This window comes from Condylura cristata, unplaced genomic scaffold (genome assembly GCF_000260355.1).
Source record: "Condylura cristata isolate star-nosed mole 26May11 unplaced genomic scaffold, ConCri1.0 scaffold00012, whole genome shotgun sequence".
NCBI classification, from domain to species: domain Eukaryota; kingdom Metazoa; phylum Chordata; class Mammalia; order Eulipotyphla; family Talpidae; genus Condylura; species Condylura cristata.
Window position 1 is genome coordinate 38,302,791 of NW_004567113.1, and position 6,299 is coordinate 38,309,089.

A 6,299-nucleotide genomic window follows, 5' to 3' on the forward strand; every position below is an offset into this window, starting at 1 on the left:
AAGTTTGGCTCTTTCTAAGCGGTTTATATGAGCACTACCAGAACCCCTGACTAGCTTTTGGGGGAAGCAATAGAGTGTTTGCTGAAACATTTGCAACTTAGTGTTTTGTAAATTATCTATTTAGTGAGTCTTTGTGTCAGAGAAAGAACAGAAGGAGGGTCCACTCTGACCTTGGCTCACCTCCACCAGAACTTGCTGTCACTCTTCAGAGGACTAGTTGAAGGGACGCTTGGGACAGATTCTTTAGTTTCTCATTTTCTTTCTTTTTTCTCCTCACAACCTCTGAAAGGCATAGAACGGACTTCATTCTTACTGCTGCCCCAGTCAGAAATAAGGGAGCGTGAAAACTCGCCCAAGGTACAGCACTGGCATCTTCTGAGAGCTTGCTAGAAATGCAGAATGTTAGGCTCCATCCCAGACTCCCTGAGTTAGAATCTGCTTTTTAAGAAGATCCCAGCTGATTTGCATCAACAGTGAAGTTTGAGAAATACTGGAAAAGGAAACTTGAAAAAAGGAACGGAGATTTTGCCACAGAGGTGGGTCCTTCTGTGAAACTTTGGGTCACAGTGCCACCCTGTGGCCACTTCGGTAGTTGTCGCGGGGCTGTCTGGCCGGCAGGCGGAGGCTGACCCCAGAGAGGTTGTTAGCTCGGTAGGTCCTCACTGGAGGAAGCAGGCGGCCATATTTACCTATCCTGAGGCACTGCAGGGCTGCCTCTCTTCACCAGTGTGTCAGTTAAAAAGACAGGGTAGGATGCCTTTATCCAAGCTAAGAAAGGTTTACAGGCTTAGTCATTTTTTGTGGTAAAAACTGCAGGATTCACAGAGCTCAAAGAATTTCTTTCCCTTTCATGAATTTTTTCAGAAAACACAAGTCATTAAACCCAGAGGCACAAAAGCTGGTTTAGAGATAATCTCAGTGAGTGATTTCAAAAGCTGAAGCTCATTTTCTAATAATGATTTGAGATTTCTGGGCATTTATTTACTTGCTTCCAAATATCTGTAAGCATTTTAGTTACGTGAAAATTGAACAAGACAGGTGCTATGTTATCTCAGTTTTGTAGATCCCTATTGACATGATTGTTTTTATATAGTATTAGCTGGTCTAGAAAAATCTATACTAGCAGAAAACTATCATTATGATTCCTATAACTTTTTAAAAAAGATTTATTTGTTTGTGCATACAGAACTGGGATACAGGCCAGAAGTGCAGGGGCGGTGAGAGGATTCACCAGAGAGAGTGAGGAGCAGAACAGGCAGATCTACAAAGTACACTGCTGAGGGGAGCAGCGGGCAAGACAGGAGGGATCTGCTGTGCCACAAGGGTCACCTCCCCAGCCGGGAGTTGAACTCATGCTGGCATCGGTAGCTTTGCAGTGACCCCTTGCTTCACCAGGGAGGGCCCGAATCCAATAACTCTTAAAAAGAACTTTGCACTGAGTTATTTGGGGAAGGATAGTGAAGGCACACAGGATGACATTTGCCCATCCCCAGCCCTGCCTGGGGCATCTATAGCCTTGGTGTAGTAAAGCTAAGGCTCTCTAGATGGTTGATAGCCTCAGGCTGGGGGCTCCCAATGTAGCCACACACCCCCAATGCTGTCCTGGTGCCTGGTGGACAGTCCTCACCACAGCTGACTTCTATGACCGGCAGGATCAGCTTGCATTCGCCTTGGAGGACAGATATTTGGGGAACAGGAAGTTGAATTCAGAGAAATTCCCCATGGCGACATTCTGGAAAACTTCACTTAGAAACAAACAGACTCCATGGCCAATCTTTCCCATCTGTTCCCCCAAACTACACTCCCTAGGAAGAATAATTTTCCTAAAGCAAAGTTCTGTTCAGGCTATTCCACAACCAAACTACCTCCAACTCTGCCCAGCTACTTAGCTGACACAAAGCACATCTGGATGACTTTGGTTTTTGAAGCAAAACCAAATACCAACCTACTTGTTGCTATTCCCTCTACTTTATATTCTGTCTAGACTATTCCTTTTGTCCTCTGTGATGTTAGTGGATGATGATGGTCCCAGTGTAGACCGCTTGTTCCAGGGCAGGAAGAACCCCCAAACCTGCCGCTCTAAATAGGTTCTGCCATCTGCTGCATCAAGACAAAACTTATTAGACCTTGAATGGAAAGGAAATTTAGCACAATAAATGTGCTATACAGAAAGTGTTATAGAGCATCCCAATGTGAATTGGGTTGCCTGCCTGTGGGTCCCCACCCTCGCGCTTAAGATTCAATCATACTACAACACACACAAAAACGTTTGATAATGGGTTTGTTTACAAGGAGAAAGATAAAGGAACAATCCAGGGAAAAAGAGAGAGAAAAACAAGTTAACTAGAATATCCTACCTGTTCTGATGACTTGGACTCCAATAGCACATTTTAAACAGATTGACAGCCAGACAACCAGCCGCGAACCACCAGGCCAAGGGAGTCCCGTAGCCCACACGTTCGGTTTTATCCCAACCTGGCTGCTCAGTGCTTCTCCTTGGTATTGATGGGATTTGTAGTTCCAGTATCTGGAGTGGGGGTGGTGTCCATGAAACCTGTACCTGTTACAAAAAGACAAAGAATGTAGTTTCTAAATCAAACACCATCGTTACCCATCCCCTGTGATTAAAAGTCCACCCAAACAGGATTGGCCCAAAGCAAAGCCTGAAAGCTGCCACAAGTCTAAAGCACCTTGTGGCGGGGACCCATAGAAAAGGGTCAGGAATGGCCAGACAAGTCTGGAAGGAAAAGAGCAAAATCAAAATCAAGATAAACGTTGCTCTGGTCAACCTTCCCATGGGCTTCTCACCCACATTTGTTTCAGGACCAAGAAACTAGAGCTGCTTCTTCACCTGTCTCTCCACTCCACGGGCCTCCCTCAGGTCTCCTTCGGGCTCTCCATCCTGCTTCCTTCCACTTCAGTTTCCTCTCCAGATTCTTCTCCTCCCTGCTCAGCTCCACTCTCCCCTGGGTGAGGCAGGGACCCTGGAACCTCCCCTTTTCCTGGGGACCAACCTGTTACACTATTTCTTTTTTTAACTAATGAATTCATTAATTTATTTTTAACTGAAGTAATATTGGGGCACCCTCCCATCAGGTATAGTGCACCCCCACTTCTCACCCATATTCTACCACCAACAGACCATTGCGCTTCCTTCCTCTTGGTTCTCTGCCCTCCCCTGTCCCCTCCCCCACCATGGTGCTTCAGCTCTGTAGTCAGCTATTAAGGGTCGTTTTATTCAGTGTGTTTTTATTAGACTATTAATTCCACATATACTATCCAGTGTCCATCTTTCTCTTTGACTTGTACCACTTAGCATTATCCCTTCAAGCTCCACCCATGATGTTACAAATGGCGTGAGTTTCCTTTTTGATCACTGTATAGTAATCCCTATGTATTTACACCACTGTCCTAACATTTCAATATATGAAATGTGTTTCAACTTTCATTAACTTTGTGAAGGAGGTATTATTATACTAAATAGAATGAAGAAATTGAAGACCAGGGAAACACAGACAGGCTTGTAAATCATCTGAAATCCTCAGTGGAGGTGGACCAGGATTTAAAATCATTGTTTAAAACCCAGGATAGAGATACTCACCTCTTAACCCTATTAACGTTTGCATTAATTGCAGTAGTAACACAGTCTGTTCTCTTAGGTTTTCCATGCAACAATAAAAAAAAAACAAAAAACGAAAAGCTCTAAAAAGCAAGTAACAGAGCCTCCCTGGTGGCCTTGGGGTTAAATCTCAGCACAATCACCACTGCCTTCCAGGGGGCTGACCCACATGGAGCAGAACACCTCTCCCATCTCACTTGCTGTTTCCCCCAACAGTGTATTTCAGTAAATCCCCATGTTCTGCCCCCACTCTGGCCTACACCCCAGTGCTTCTATGCCTCCCCCACGCACACATATGTGCTAACAGTCCTATGGTTAAGGTCCTATTAAAGCAGAGTAATTGGGGTGTGTGTGCAGGAATAATTTATGGGAAATGGCACTCTCAAAGCAAATGGAATTTGCCAAGGCCTTGGGATTTCCAAGGAGTGGGGAATTTCAGGCACTGCTGCCAGTCAGGCATCCTCAGAAAGGCCAGCAGGCCCAGCGAGGGCCCACTAGCAAAAGAGGCCCCAGGGTAAGACTAACAGTGCCTACTGACAGGCCTGCCTGGTCCCAGCACTCCACCCCCAGATGTGGGTGAATTGAAAGTCCGTTCAGGCCCCTCCCTTTCACAGACTTAGGCCATTGGGGAGATTGCCTGAGGCTGAAATGCAACAATTCCAGGGGCTTCTGCTCTCAACAGGCTTGTGTTTGAAACCACAATGTACTTGGCTGAGGTTTTATATACATTACTTTCTGGTGCCTGTGGTGGGGGTGGGGTAGGGGATAAGGGGTGGCAGGATATGTGTGTATAAAAAAAAAGGAGTTGTGAGAGGTCTTGAGAGATGGGGAATTCTTTTTCCAGTCTAGTGAATGAGGTTAATAAGTGGAAAAATAAAACTACTCTCTGTGAAAGGTCTTTGGAAGGGTTAGCAGGCCATGATAATTAAAAGCAAATTAAAGGGCTATATCATTCACCCAGACTCAATCGCCTCTCTCAGCTCTGAGAGAACTGAACATACCTCAAAGGGGTGGGGTGGAAGGCGGGCAGGCGGGTAGCGTGGGAGAAAATGGGGCCTCCACTACCATGTGGGGTGTTAACTGTCGGAGAAGCAGGAATAGCCAGAAGCGTTTCTGCCTTGGCACCCCCAAATGCTAATTCATAAGTTAGGATATTAATTGATGATCTCCCCAAACCCTAGTACAAACAGGGCATTTGTCCACACATTTCAAAGGCATGTTTTCTAGTGTAAATACCACTAAACCTGGGCTTGGGGCATCCCTGGCCTCGGTTTCCTTTCAAAGGCAGGTACAGACTAGATCTGTCTGTGGTTTCCAGAGGTACTGTTCTGAGTGTTCGTTGAAGCCTGGAGCAGGCAGGAGGAGGAGGCCTGGGCAGACTAGAGAGATTTAGTGGAAATCTCTCCTGTCATCTTTGACCTCAGACCCCCCTTCAGTCTCGTCACAAATGTGTTATGCTGCAATTGGTGGGATTTTTTTGTTTGTCACTTGCACTGGAACTTGAGGATAAAGGGCCATGTACACCAGGGGTTAATGTACTTGGAGACTTACTCTTTCCATGCTGCTATCTGGGAGCTGATCTGTTTCCAACTTAATTTAAGTAGTCTTCTGTTTTTGCCTTGAGTGACAGTGAAAAAGCTTCAACCTTAAGACATGGAGCTAAATGAATGGCTTAGGATGAGATTAAAACAAGGACTCCAGGGCAATTTGAATAATGAATTAAGCACTCATTATTCTTAGTTTCCCTCTCTAGCTTTTATTAATTAGCAACTGTTTTCCATAAAAATATCAGTGGGATTATCATCCTGAAAACTGACCAAAATAAATGTGATGTTTAATTTTGTGTTTTAATTAAAACTAGATGTTATAATTGGGTTCTATTGTTAGGTCTATTTGTTTAATAGATTTCTCCCCAGGAAATACAGCAGGTGACCAGTTAGTTCTTAAAGTGATTATTTTCATGGAAGGTGATTACAAATGGTTTTCATGATTCAAAAAAGAAAAGACATTTGTAATAGTGATTATTGTTTTTAGTTTAAGCTCAGTCATGAGTATGACTTATATGCATGCATATATATGTGCCCACTTGCCAAACATCTTTTTTTCCCTTTATTTTCTTTCTTTCTTTATGCATACAGAACTGGGGTATAGGCCAGAAGTGCAGGGAGTGAGAGGATTCACCAGAGACAGAGTGGGGAGCAGAGCAGGCCGACTGATGAAGTACAGTGCTGAGGGGAGCAGTGGGAGGTCTGCCACGCCAAGTGGGTTACCCCTTGGTAGAAGAAAAGTTGTCAGTCTTCTACCCATATCCATCATGGGGTATTTCCAAAGCAGTTTTCCTTGGATTGGGGATTGCAGGACAGAAAACTACATTGTGAGACGCCTAGGTAGATAAAGTCTGAGAGCTTTTTTCTGTGTTTTTCACATAGAAGTGATTACAACTTGTAGATTCTTTTTGTTCACTAAAAATAAAATTGCGGTCCTCCCTGGTGGCACAGGGGGTTAAAGCACAGTACTAAGAAGCTTAAGCCACTTCCGCATGAGTTCGATTCCTGCCTGCCCCGGAGGAGATCCACATGGCCGGCAGACCTCTCCTGACCTGCCCGCTGTTCCCCTCAGCAGTGTACTTCATTGATCTGCCTGTTCTGCTCCCCACTCTGTCTCTGGTGAATCCTCTCAC